Below are 14,771 nucleotides of genomic sequence, written 5' to 3'. Positions count from 1 at the left end.
GCAACAGAAGCAGATGGGCTTCATGCTCACAGCGAATAACCTTTAATACTATTTCCTGATTCACAGGATTTGACATTTTTCAACTCTCTTTTTGTTAGTAAATTTTTTTAATTGTCTATTGTACTTACTACAACCTATTTCCCTAACATCAATTAAATAAAAAAATTTTTTTAAGGATGTGAAGTACATCGGGAGCCGTATTTTAGAAATCTGACCTCTAACTCACTATCAGCAGCCTTGAATACCCCCGAGGTAGTATTGTCAATGGCTATGAGCTATTTTTAAGTTAAAGAATTAAATTTTAATCTAATTGATTCGAGAATGAATTTTACCTTTTTTGCATCTGTTAGCCTTTCCACAGCCGCATGGAGAGTTTCAATTTCGTGAAAAAATTATTCGCACCGTGGTTTTTCATGTATTTTTATCCGTAGAATTGAATTCTCAAGTCGAATCGATCGTATCTTTCTTTACTACATCTTAATTTCACTTTTTTCGCGTCAAATTAAACCTGTCTTTCTTCACACTATTTAATTTCCGTTTTTCCGCGTTTTTCTGCAGTTACTCCAAAACTCGTTTGCAAAGGCTAAGTTTTTATTGCAGATCTGGATTCCACGTCAAAAAATACATGAAAAAAAGTTGGTCTGGTTGAAAGTACAGACAACTTTTTTTTGGGGGAGGGGGGCCTGTGAAATTAAAGAGAGTTATTTAATATTTTTAACTTTTTCAACTTTTTTTGTCAAATTAAATTTAAAATTATATCAACCTCTTTTTTTCACGTTTATAATGCCACTATTCTTAATTTATAAAACCTTGTGACGTATTTGAAATCAGCAACCTCTAAAACCTCCTTGTACAAATTTTCCAAGAAATTGAATACTTAAAAACATGTACGTATTGATTTTTTTTGTATGTAGTGATTAATCTTTGTCAAGGTCAAAGTTTGTAAAAACCCTGGAACACGTTAACTTAGGTATTTAATTTCGTGAAAAAAAAAACTTTTTTCAGTGAAAAAATTTTTTATTATATCCTAAAAAATAGGGTATGCAACCCTTACTGCTAACAATTTTTGTAAACTTTTTTTTGTACGAGAAATAATCTTTACTTTGTTTTAAAGAAGATATAAAGCTCAAGAAAAAATAATTATGAAAAACAGTTAATGAAGAGTAAAATTTAGGGTTAGTTCTCACCCTTTAAAGCTGCATATAGGTCGATAAAAAAAAACACATTAATAATATTGCTTTATATTCTACATCATACAGAAATTTCATCGAAGTCAGTTTATGACACTCCAATCGATACTTCTTTTGTAAGTAATAAGTTGACGATAGTTCAGGTACTTTCATGATTTTGCACGAAGAAAACAGCACATATTGTTATAAGTCAGCTGAAATCCTTAAAAATATTTTAAATTACAAAAGTTTACTTACTGGACTTACTTGACCATTTTATTGTCAGCATTATGAATGATATATTATTATCGTACTGATTTTAGCTTTTAAACCGCATTTGCGAAAACTTTTTATTAGCCGTCGTAGAGTAACATTCTGAAAGAATGATAAAAATTATTTTAGTGTTAAAGTAAACAAAATATGCTTGCTATAAACAAATTTAAACGACTCGTGCATTAGCACCAATGTTAAAAATCAGTACTACTATTATAATAAAATTTAAAAAAAAACTAAGGTGTGGGTTACAGAAACTATCAAAAAAGTTAAACTTAATAATCGTTTATTGCTAAATTCAATCATATGAAAATAAAGTTTTGTAAAAATTGTCTTTTTTAGCTTTTTTTTGATTTTTGATTGAGGTGTATGTGCTGTCTGGTTTTTAGGGATTACGTCGTTATAAAATAATTTTCACATTTTTATATTGATATCGTCGATACCATAGTCGTTTCAAAATTTTTCTTTTACATGGCAAAATAAACAAAAACTGCAAGGTTATGTTTGCATATTGACTAATCCTTCTATATTTGTGCAGTTGGAGATGGTTCCTTTGTTCTGACGAGGATGCAACTATCACGAAAAATCCAAATGCAAATATCATTGCTCATTTTACTCAAAGAATTCCCAATTGCAAAAAGTTTAAGGGTACTGCTTAGATGCACTAGTTAACTCTAAAAAAGAAATTTTTTCATGTGCTTGGAAAGTGAATTATTCTCAAGTGTCTAATTAACATAAATTGGTTGAAAAGTACACCTTTTTAATAGTTCATCGTTTTCACATGCCTTAAAAGTTAGTGTACAAAATATAAAATCCAAATATAAAAGTTAAAAACTTTGAAACTTATTAAGTGGAAAGACATGATACTTTTTTTCAACCTTACAGTAACATGTCAAAAGATACACGAAAAATGGTAAATGCCGTTTTTAGGACATGACGTAGGTACGATTTTTGAAGACAAGTCCAATTTTCCCTATGTTAAAAGCTGTCTTTCATTGCATTATTGCTCAAAAACTAAGCGCACAAAAAATCTTTAAAAATTCAAAATTTTCTTGACATTCTACAGATAAATATATGTGATTTTTACAAATTTTATAAACAAAGCCCTACGTCAAAGAAACTGATAATAAAATAATTTATGCTGATCTGCCGGGATACTACCCCTGGATTACGCCCAGCCTTACTTACAAAACATAAATTTATTTACGTTGCCTTATCACTCTTATCTTCAAATAGTAAGAACTGATTATATATATATTGTTTACAATGTATATCTTGTATGCATGTAAATTGTACATGATTTATTAGAAATATACTTAGAATATTAATAAACCCTAATATAAAAAAAAATTTTTCATCTATTTTTTTACACTGCTCAGGAGGCTAGTAGGTAGGCTTAATACATACTAGCATACTAATAAAATGAATAATCTTCATATGTAGTTCTTTAGTTTTTCAATTGATTTTAATACTATATATTTAAGTTGTTATTTTAATATAATTTTTTATATCATTAGTTTGTATTAAGTACTTGGTCCGTTTATCTTTTTCTTTGATACTATTGTAAAACTTATGTGTTACATAAATATTCACATAATGATAAGATTACATGTATTATTTCAAGTGTTACTTAGTCATTAAACGATAGAAACCATCGAAAATTCATTCCATTAACATAATTATGTTTATAATACATCATAAGGAGCCCTAATAAACCATAAAAAAATTGTACAAACCTTTTTCTTGTTAAGTAAATAGAAAATTTATAATTTAGTATTAGAAGCTTGTAATATGTTAAGATAATTTCAACATAATTTTTTTTAATTTATGTATGCGATTGTATATGTTGTCACGTACGATATCATAGCTACACGTACGTGCGCCCCCTCTTTTTGGGGCCTACTACAGATGATTGTAGTGGGAGAGAGCAGAGCGATAAGCAGATGCTGAAAGGAGCGCTCTCTCTGGCTGGAACCGTCAAGGACGAAGATCGTACACACGCGACGCGCTCTTCTCTCGTTTTTGCATTAATAAAGACGTTGATACTAGTTCCTCGACTATTTACTTCGTGCGCACCCCAAGACCATAGAATCCTACGCAACAGTTTTGGTGTCAGAAGTGGGATGGTCATCGCGATTAAATAAAAATAAAATTTTTTTTTCGGTTTTTGTCGACGATAAAATATCGACTCTCGCGATTTTTGGGAAACACACATAGTGTCGTGCCACGAAGTGAACTAGGAACTGCTACGAGAGAAATTAGCGGAGCGAGGAGTTGCTGAAGTATGAAAGAAAGAGCAGCTTTAATCAAGGACCAAGGCGGAGGATACCCGGGACTACGATAGAAATCAAGCAAACAAGGATGATAAAGATCTTGGTCGCCATTATTCTAGCCGGGAGCATATGGTAATAACTTGAGATTCATAAATAAATAAATATATTTAACTGTCCAAGGGGTCCTGTTAAAATTTTTTTGTGCGTTATAAATTTATTTTTTTTTTTGCTATATCGGTTTTTGCGTTCGGTATCCTCCTCATAGTATTGGCGGTGCGTCATTAAGGTAATTTTTCGTAAGTCAGGAAAATTTCGGACAGTAAAAATAAATTGGTCAGATTAAAAGTAAGGAAATAATAAATAAATAAATAATAAATTAGACACACGGTAAATGTTAAAGTAAAGCGGTTTTGTCATCGTGAGATAGGAACGCAAAGAATCGTACAGAAATTTACTTATAAGTGTTTAAGCGCTCTTATACAGACAGGAAATAAAGAATTTCAAAAAAAAGAATAATAAAGAATCTACAATGAAAAACTTCGATGAAGCACACAGTGATGTAGTGAGTGTTAGGGAGGACGAAATTCCCTCGTATCCGGAGAATGAGTTGGAGTCAGAAATACTGACCGTATTTTTAGAGCACAGTCCCGAAACTCAAATGGAACGAGAAAAAATGGGTAAAAAACAGCGTATGCTAATGTTAAAGTTTTTGAAAAAAATGAAACCTGGGGTGATTAGGGAGAAAGTTTCACAAACAACGTCATGCATAATGGGGGCGGGTGCAGAATATTCAAACACCGTAAGAAACGACGCTGCGAATACGTCACCCTTAAAGAATGCAGATTATACAGCCGGAAATGGGATGAGCGAAATTTCGAGGGACGTAAACTCGTACTCGAAAGATAGGTTCGACAGCAAAGATACACAGGATACGCTTTAACATGCGTTCAGACGAGGAGAAAAACAAGCGGCGCAGCAAACAGCACAGCAATGTGTGACTCAGTTTTCGGAGGAAGCACTTACACAAAATTGTAGGGAATTAGTATTTGGCCATAAAAACAATTGGAACTTACCGTCAAGGACGTTGGAAGAAATAAGAATGTATGGGGGCAGCAAACGGGAATCCCAAATTTTTCGGGCGCAAGGATGCAGGACGCTGGACCCAGCTACGAACCCACAGGCCCAATAAATGAAAGGTTGAGGGGCCAACCGATAGCACCGTCATCTGACTGGCCGTTTCGGGATAATAACATGCACAAGGAATACATTACGCGAGAGCAGCAACATCAAGCGCAGCCAAATCCGACTTACATAAACCCTATCATGAGTCAACAGCGAGCGGAAAACACGTACCCTGTTAGCATGCACTATAGTGCACTGTCCCATGTCAATAGCGCGGCGAGTGGCATCCCTATATTCAACGGGGATCCAATAAACTTTCCGCTTTTTGAACAGATGGTGAGGACAGCAAATCTAGCAGTTCCGCCGCAATATGAAAAATACTTTATTGGTACGTTAGGCGGTAAGCTTAGGGGGATGGCGGCAGATCAATTTTGCACCCGGTTATCACTGTTTAATACCGTAGACGCATTTTTACTTGCGCTGTCACGGCGATTCGGGAGCATGGGAGGCATAGATACACAGCAAGCCCAACTCAAGTCACTGACTCAACTGAATAGCGAGTCAGTTATTCAGTACTGCAGCCGGGTGCAACGGTTGCATAATAGAATAATGATGACCCATGACGCCAACCCACAGCTGTCCCAGATTCAGAAAAATACCCTAAAACAATCTGCGGATAGAGAATCAGCGAAACAGTTTATATATGGGTTGAAAGCGCCATACAATTGGAACGTGGCTGGGGTAAAACCTGCAACACTGGAGGAGGCCATTGAAGCGGCTATAGATGTAGATAACGAGTTAAGTTTACGTCAAATGGCACCTAATGATTTTAGCACATATGCAACACGGGAGAGTTGTTTTGGTAAGAGGAATCCAAGGATAGGCATGGTAATCAGCGATGCGCCGGAGGGAAAGAGCGATACGGACGGATGGGACGGCATCAAAGATGTTAAGTGGTGCTCATATTGTCAGGAGCACTGTCTGCACTCTACGAGCGGGTGCGAAAAGCTATGGAGGGACGCGAAAAACGGAAGAATAAAAGACCCCGATAGGCCCGAAACAGAACCACCCAAGAGACTAACAGAGATAAGGGACAAAAATGAAGGAAGACCTGCGTACAATGATCAGGCACCTAATGTGCAGTATAGTGACCCTGACCCTAGAAATTACCATAACAAACATAATAGCTACACATCCAATTATAATAGTTATAATAATAATAATAGAAACTTCAATGGCAACAATAGTCGCCCTCCGGCAAACAATAACAGGAACAATAGTAGGCCATTCGAAGAGAACAGGAATTTTAATGGTCGAAATAGGGGAAATAATTATGCACCCAATAATAATTTTAATAATCATAATCAGCGACGAGAAAATAATTATAATAATTACGCGCCCGGTAATAACAATTATAACAATCATAATCAGCGACGAGAAAATAATTATAATAATTACGCGCCCGGTAATAACAATTATAACAATTATAATCAGCAACGAGAAAACAATTATCACAATTACGCGCCCAGCAATGACAATTATAACAATTATAATCAGCGACGGGAAAATAAATATAATAACTATGGACCCAGGGACAACAATTACAACCTTAACAATCAAAGAGGAAACCAAAATAATCAATACAATCATGAGAAAAATACGAGAACAGACAGGTCACGCGCGGAAAATTTAAACTTCCAGGATGCTCGATGCGCTCCCCAAGCGTCGGGCATCCCCCAGTAGATAGGAAGATAACAAAAACACTCGACAGCAGAAAAACGGCAAACGTAGAGGTAAGAGAGTCGCTAGCTGCGAGTGTAAGAGTTGATATGACGACAAGGAGAGATAATTTGCCTCAAAACAGCCCTCAAATAGAAGTAGGACGAAGCAATAACGGAAGCGAGCCTCAGCGTGAAGCAAGAATAAATATATTTCTAGCAGGTAGGACACCCCCTTCGGTATTTATGACAAGCACTCAACTAAGAGGGGGGGAAGCAAAATTCTATGCAGACACAGGAGCTGAAATTTCTATTATAAAGGAAGACAGTATTCTTCCAAATGAATTCTTTGACGTGAGGAACCGAGTAAGAATTGTAGGTGTTACGCACGGAAAGCGTAGCACTTTAGGTGTAGTTGAAATACCACTGAATGGCCTTCTGTGTAGGTTGCATGTGGTCCCACGCGACTTCCCAATAGATGGGGAAGGTATTATTGGATGGGACATTTTTAAGTTATATCAAGGTCGCATAAGCGCGGCAGAAAATATTTTTGAATTAGGAGGAATGAAAATTAATTTAATCGAGCCAGAGATGCTCGAGATTCTTGCTAGGTCAAGGCAAGTTATATATGCCCGTGTCGGGGTAAATAGCGAAAAAATAAAAGTAGGGTGGGTTCCTTTGCAAAGAATGAGAGAAGGAGTTATATTCGAAAATTTTATAGCCACAAATAATGGTGGAAAAGTTTATGCTGAGTGTGTAAACACACTAAATGAAACAGTAAGCATACCTGTACCGGAAATAGAGTTATTAGAATGCGAAGTGATGCGAGAGGCCGATCCATTTAGCGTCGAAGGGGACGACGCTCGGGGCGTTAATGAGGCAATTATAAGACTTTTTGAGGCAGATGGCCAAGAAAGGAGAAAAATGAACAAAGTTCAATATGGCGTGACAAATAATTATACAAGTGGCGGGTCCAATAGTGATTTCAAGGACACTGACAATTTAAGTAGGTTGTCGGATAAAGGAAAAATAGCGAGAATCGATAAAATAATGCAGCTTATTGATGTTTCAAGTTGCAACGAGGAAGAAAAATCACACGTCCGGAAACTCATAGAGTAAAATCCGTTTGTATTTGGTCTGGATGGAGAACCACTGAAAGCAACTCATATATTGAAACACCGCATCATAACTACGACGGACAAGCCCGTGACGGCGAAGCGCTATAGGTACCCACCAGCGCTAAGGGAACAGATGAAAAAAGAGATAGAGAAATTGCTCGAGCAAGGAATCGTCGAGCCTTCGGAATCACCATACAATTCTAACATGTGGATTGTACCCAAGCATGCGGGGCCGGACGGGGAGAAACGTTGGCGCGTGGTAACTGATTTTAGGCAGCTCAATGAAATAACTGTAGGAAGTTGCCATTCCTTACCATTCCAAAGTAATATACTCGAGCATTCAGCGTCAGCTCGATACATTACAGTAGTCGATCTAAAACAGGGATTTTTCCAAATAGAAATTCATGAGGATGACGCACACAAAACAGCATTTTTTGGGCCAGATGGTCATTATCAGTATAAGAGAATGCCAATGGGGTGTACGGACTCGCCGAATACATTTTTGAGAGCAATGTCACTCGCGTTGGCGGGTCTACAAGGTCATGAAATCAAAGTGTATTTGGATGATATCATGGTGTTTGCTCCGAACCTCGAAGAGCACGAGAGGCGTTTCATTAGACTTTTAAAGCGGCTTTCGGAAGCAAACTTGACAATTGAGCCAAAAAAATGCCAATTTTTGAAACGCGAAGCGAAAGTACTGGGACACGTAGTAGGAAACAGACAAATAAAAACAGATCCAAAAAAAATTGAAGCAGCGAAAAAATATCCGAGGCCTACGAATACAAAGAAAATCAAACAATTTCTTGGATTTGTCGGATATTATAGACGATTTATCCAGAATTATGCGAAAATTGCTCAGCCACTCTCCAAACTCTTGAGAAAAGGAACAGAGTTCAAATGGAAAGAGCAGCAGGAGCAAGCTTTCAAAACATTAGTTGACGCATTATGTAGTGAGCCGGTACTTATTGCACCTAATCTAGATAAGCCTTTTATAGTCACAACAGATGCATCAGACTACGCAATAGGAGCAATATTAAGCCAAGGCGAGTTGGGTAAAGATAGACCGTGTGAATATGCTTCACGATGCCTCTGAGGGAGCGAATTACGCTACCCAACGTATGATAAGGAACTATTGGCTATAGTGTTTGCAAAAGAACAGTTTCGGCCGTACTTATTTGGGCGCAAATTTACAGTGGTCACGGATCATGAGCCATTAAAACATTACCACACGTCAAAGAAGCCCGACATAAGGTTTAATAGGCTAAAAGCGGAGCTACGAGACTACGAATTTGACGTAGTGTATCGGCCAGGCATTTCGAACAAAGCACCCGACGCACTCTCTCGAAATCCAGTAATAGAAGAGGAAGAAATAAACACTGAGCGGCCACGCCAAGAACTGTATCAGCTGGCGGACGAACAGGAGAAAGAAGGACTAGCCGATAGCGATGGGCCTCCAGCGCGCATTTTTAAAATACGAGCGACCCGTAAACAGCGTATTCAGGGAAATACTAAAAAGGGGAAAATTATTTACTCTGATTCAGAGGATTCGGATAAGAAAGTACAGAGAAAAAAACAAAATTTGGATGAACGGAAAGAAAATAAGTATGAAACGAAAATAGATGGTCAAGCTGATGGTGAGGGAGATTCCGAATCCGAGGAAAAAGTAGGAATAAACGAAAAATTAAGCAGGAAAATAAAGAAAACAGTGAGAAAAAGAGGTCGCCCAAGAAAGAATATTATAGTTAGCAATTTAAAAACAGAAACAGATACGGAACGCAACGAGATTCCGTCAAAAGACGTTATTGTTGCAAATTGCGGAACACCAGTAATAATGAATAGCGAATCAGAAAATCACAGTACGGGACTTGATGATTGGGGCTGGCAGCTGATACAAGCAAGCTTGGCGGCCGAAGAGGCGAGGAGAGTGAAAGGCACTCGAAAGTTAACGGAAGCCAACGAGGTAGATGGAAGCATCGTAACATTTGGGAAAGGTGGTTTTGAAGGCAGAGGTGTTGAAGCGTCGGAGAAAGCCGATCAAGCACGAGAAAGATCGAGGGAAGAAGAGAGTGAAGGAGAGACACCACAGTACGAGCATACAGCAAATGAGCCGCTCACTAACGGTACTTATGAATGTAATGAAAGGGAGAAAAAAAAAACAATTATATGAGGGACAGAATGAAAATAAGCTCGATATGGAAATAGAAGGCACAGGTTCGGATGCATCAGATGATGAAATTGAAAAAATGACGAGACCAATCGCTACGGCAGGGGATGATCCTATTTCCCAAGGAATGACGGATGGGAAATTAGGGTATATTATGAAAGAACCGGGGTTTCGAAGGGGAGTAAAAACAACGAGTACACCAGCAGCAGTACTATTCGAGGAGAGAAAACGAAAATTGCGCAAGAGACAAATGGACACATTAAACAGACAAAAGCCGAATTTTTCGATTACGCCGACAATAATAAGCCCTTCGAAGGAAATAATAATAGCTAATTGTGATACGCCACAAACGTCAAATAGTACAACGGCACAAAACACGGAAGAAGTAGAACATAGGTCAGCAGAGCTCTCAGTGAGCGCGGAAACAAATTTCGCTCCAACAACAGAAGCAGACAAGGAACCGGATATACACGATTTGTTAGAGGGAAGATCAGACGAACTGCGGGCACAAGTTATGATTGACGTAAGAAGGCGAGATGTAGAAGGAAGGCCGGGAATGAGGATCAACGTATGGGAGCCCAACGAAAAAATACTTGGGGAAAAAGCGCCACCAGAGGAAAGGGAAAAAACAGATCCAATGTCGCGTAAAAGTGATAAGCGAGTCCAGTTTGAAGAACCAGGGGATCGAACAGTAAAGGAACCCAACTTACCGTCAGACACAACGGCGCCGACAGATAAGTGGCTGGCATATCTTAACGATAATACACGAAGGGAAACGAATGAATGCATTCAACCTAATAAAATACTTTTCAAAGTGCCAGGACTACCGTGCGACTCGCCGGGAAATTGCCTATTCTATAGCCTAATTTTTTTATTTAATTTTAATCTCTCGACCGACGAGTTGAGAATGATATGAAAAAATTCAGAATACCTACAAAAGTGTAGAGAGCCAGAAGAAACAGAAAATATACTAATGTCACGTACAGAATATGGAACTGGGGAATGTATATACATATTTTCGCAAGAATTCAAAAAGAACGTGTGTGTACACCTCAAGTTGAATCGTGAAAATTATATTTATGCGCACTATATTGCAACGGAAAAAGAAGGGGTCGGCCACTTGCATCTGGAAGGTAACAGCGAGAATGCCCATTACGTGCCCCTAGTACAAAATTATATTACCGAGTCGGAAAATGATTCACATAACAATGACGGTAGTAGTTGTGAAAGGCGGGAAGAATACGCGAGTGAGCCAGAAAGAGATGAAGAAACAAACCAACGTGAGTGGGGAAGGGATAAAGAAAGTCAATCAGGAACAGAGCAAAACCACACCGATGGAGAGACGAACTCGAATATGCGTGTAGAAGAAGGGAAAGGAGACAACCATCCCACTAACAGCGATGACGAAAGCTCTGAAAATACGATGAAAGGAGAGATAGGGCAGGTTAATGAATTGAATAACGCATTATGTGAAACAGAAAGCGAGAATGAAACTAACACAGTCACACACTCTCCATCGATGGAAAAATACACGGTGTGCAGAACACGCCTGCCAAATGAAAGACCGCCATGGGCACCAAAAGAAGGGGAAGACCCACCTCTGTGCCAAAAACTAAGCAAAACTGAAAACCATCCCTTTAGGTATCTCGAAAACCTGGCGTTTATGACGGTAACGGAAGCGGTACCCAATACGGAAGTAATAGATGCTTTACATGAAAGAGGGTACATAAATCCGACGCGCATGAACAACGAGGAGAAAGTCGTAGGTGAAGCTAAAAGTACTAGAGAGAGAAAGGTAACGGTGATATACATGTAGGTAAAGGAGAATTTTGAGGAAGCAGCGCTCAAATCGAATATTAAGAAGTGTGTTAAGGCTCTCAGAGACGTAATAATTGCAAACAATATTAAAACAATTGGAATTGTCAGGGATCTAGCGATTCTTAATCTTACCCAATGGGGGTACTTTGCCGATATTTTCGAGGAAATATTCAAAGACACTAGATTAGCGGCGGTGCTCTACACCAACACATTGATAATTCCACCGACGAGTCAAAGATTAAAAATAATTAAAGAGTACCACGAAGCAGCCATAGGCGGGCACAGAGGCATGAACAAGACATATAGTAGGATCGCGAAGGACTACTATTGGAGAAACATGCGCCCAGACATAAGGCAAGTCATTTTGGGATGCCCTTCATGTCAGACGAAAAAACTTGTAAGGGTAAAAACAAAACAAGCGTTGCTCATTACGGACACACCGAGTAGACCTTTTGAACAAATTTCAATAGACTACTACGGGCCAATCAGTAAGCCATCGACGAATAACTACACCCATATTTTGTCTATGCAAGACTGGCTAACAAAGTTTATTGTTCTTGTACCAGTGAAGAGAGCAACAGCTGAGGAGACCGTGAGGGCAATAACCGATAAATTTATAGCATATTTCGGACCCCCGGAACATCTACTGTCTGACCGAGGCACCCATTTCATGAATAAAAGCATGGATGAACTAGCAAAATTATTTAAAATAGACAAAATGGGTAGTACGGCATTTCACCCTCAAACAAATGGGGCCATCGAACGAATGCATCATACGCTCACCGAATATATAAAAGCCTACGTGGATAAAGAAGATCAGTGGGACGAGCACTTACCATTGTGCATGCACTCATACAATACTACGGACCATGAGAGTACAGGGTACTCACCACATGAGCTTGTTTTCTGGCAAAGAGCGAGAACACCTACTAGCTTTAAGACATCATCCAGCGGCCAGACGTCGAACGAATATTTTAATGAGCTGGTAACGACACTGACGGAGATGAGAACCATCGCCACAATGAATCAAGTGCAAGCAAAATACCGCTCAAAATATTACTACGACCGCAAATTGAATACGAGATACTACCTCGAGGGAGAGATGGTTTATGTGTTAAAAGAGCCGTCGAAAGGGAAATTCGACGCACAATATGAGGGCCCTTACGAAATAACTGGCATCGATTATGCGAAAAAGAATGTCAAACTTCAGAGGAAGGACGAGGTGAGAATATCCCACGTGGATAAAATAAAAAAAGCTTGCGTAGTAAAAGCCCCGTTAAAAAATGCGAATACAGAAAAGAAATGCGGGAGTACAAAAGTAAACCACTAGCCTCGCTTAAATTTTCGCGGCCCCCGGACGCACCGCGAAAATACAATGAAAAAAGGAGAACAAGAGAATATTGACTACTATTTTTTTTAATTGCCTAAGCAAACATAAGAATGGAATGTGGCGCTATTTCATATAATTATAAATAAATTTAAAAAAATGGAACATTTTTTTTAGATATTAAGGTAAATGTACCAATACTTGGCCACCAGAAAAAATTTGGTCCCAAGAATGGCCACAATCACAATTTTACGATTTGCACAAATTTTTGCAGCGAAAAAAAAAAAAAAAAAAAAAAAAAAAAAAAAAAAATCCTTATTAACATTTACGCTTAAAAATTATATAAACTATATATGTATACGGGAAAACGCGGGGGCATGCAGAAAGGTAAAACAATACTCGCGAGTCGTTTATTTTACTACAATTTTGTTTTATTTTTACATGTGTGAATACAATAATTATTTTTATTATTGGGGTAATAAAAAAAAAAAAAAAAAAAAATTTTTTCCCTCCTTCTCTGTCTTTCGTGGATCACGCCTTAAGTGCGCTCCCTCCTGCGTCTCCGTCCTCGTCCCCGAGGAAGACAATCAACAGCCAAGTCCCGGAACCCATCCACCAGCGAGGATATATTCAGATTAGGCGGTGCGGGCCGATTGCTGGAAGTACAATCACAGCTTGTGCAAACCGCAGGCGGATTATGCGTTGCGATAGTAAACAGTCCGTTATTCCCCCGTTCGACCTGCAAAAGGAAAAAGGAAAATTAATACAATCATAAAAGTTTTCTTACAAGTATAACGAATAAGAGAGGCCTTACACGTATAACGGGCCGCCCCTCCAGCGGAAAACCGTCTTGGTCGGAGGTTGATATCTCAACCACCACCACGATAAACGTACCGTGGCACGTACAACCGACGGCTACGACATACGAGGCTCCAGGCTCCGAAACGTTGCAGTGGGTTCGCAGTACGGAACCCGTCGACGGAAACGAAGCAGTCCAGCGGCAGTCCTGGAACAGGACAGTGAACGATCGTCCGGAAGGGCAGTAGATATCGTAGCATGCGACGCCACCCCGGTACTTATACCTTTGCACAGGCAAAGGCACGGCGCCTGTGGGCCAGTCCGGCTCGCAAAGAGGGAGGGGAAGAGAGAAGAACCCGTGAGGGTTCACAACCAATCTCGTTCCCAGCTAAAAAAAAAAAAAAAAAAAAAAAAGGAAAATTTTTAACTAAGGACTCAAAAGCAATGTCAAATGTAAAAAAAAATAACGTAATACGTACCACACCGTGACTCGGACAAGTGATAGGGGCCAGAACTGTAGGCCCCTCAAGCACCACGACTTGAGCCCCACAGGTACGTCCGACGAAAGGCAGTCGCCGGCAAATAAACAATAAGATGGACTGTAAGAGAAAGCAAATTAAATGGATATGTATACATGTAGATCTAGGTACAGGAAAACTTGCTACAAAAAAAAAAAAAAAAAAAAAAAAAAAAAAAAAAAAAAAAAAAAAAAAGGGATAATACTCACATGCAAGCAGCTGCAGCACCTTAGAAGATCTTCCATCACAGAACCTTCGAGGATAGAACAGACACTACCGTTGACCGCCGCAAACCCGGTAACACGAGTGTTATCGTACGGTAGGTTTGCGAAATCACGTAGCCAGCGCACAAAATCAACCGGATTCACAGAAGAAAACGCCATTTTCGCGGGGTAGTACAAGAATAACAAGGTAATAAGGAAAGTAGAGAAAATAACGCCAAATCGAACACGTATTGAGAACACAAGAGAAAA

At 38.9% G+C, this 14,771-nt stretch overlaps 1 protein-coding gene across 9 annotated transcripts in view; it reads right to left on the bottom strand.

Annotated features, from left to right (window-relative positions):
* The window catches only part of fz2 (frizzled 2), a 221,823-nt gene that overhangs the window by 30,227 nt on the left and 176,825 nt on the right, over positions 1-14,771 (bottom strand). For 5 of the 9 annotated variants that reach the window (XM_089595810.1, XM_089595807.1, XM_089595809.1 and 2 more), the window contains one exon: positions 1,428-1,544. The exons of 3 other annotated variants lie outside the window; for them this stretch is intronic. The gene's annotated coding sequence lies outside the window, so the exon portion shown is untranslated. The remainder of the gene's footprint in view (positions 1-1,427; positions 1,545-14,771) is intronic. One more of the 9 variants, XM_014351387.2, reaches the window with a different exon arrangement.

Source organism: Copidosoma floridanum, unplaced genomic scaffold, assembly GCF_036245765.1.
Source record: "Copidosoma floridanum isolate Cflo_tuat_1 unplaced genomic scaffold, Cflo_Japanese_pri ptg000028l, whole genome shotgun sequence".
Classification (NCBI taxonomy): domain Eukaryota; kingdom Metazoa; phylum Arthropoda; class Insecta; order Hymenoptera; family Encyrtidae; genus Copidosoma; species Copidosoma floridanum.
Note: the sequence above shows the minus strand (reverse complement) of the source record. Positions and strands in the feature narration are given on the sequence as shown.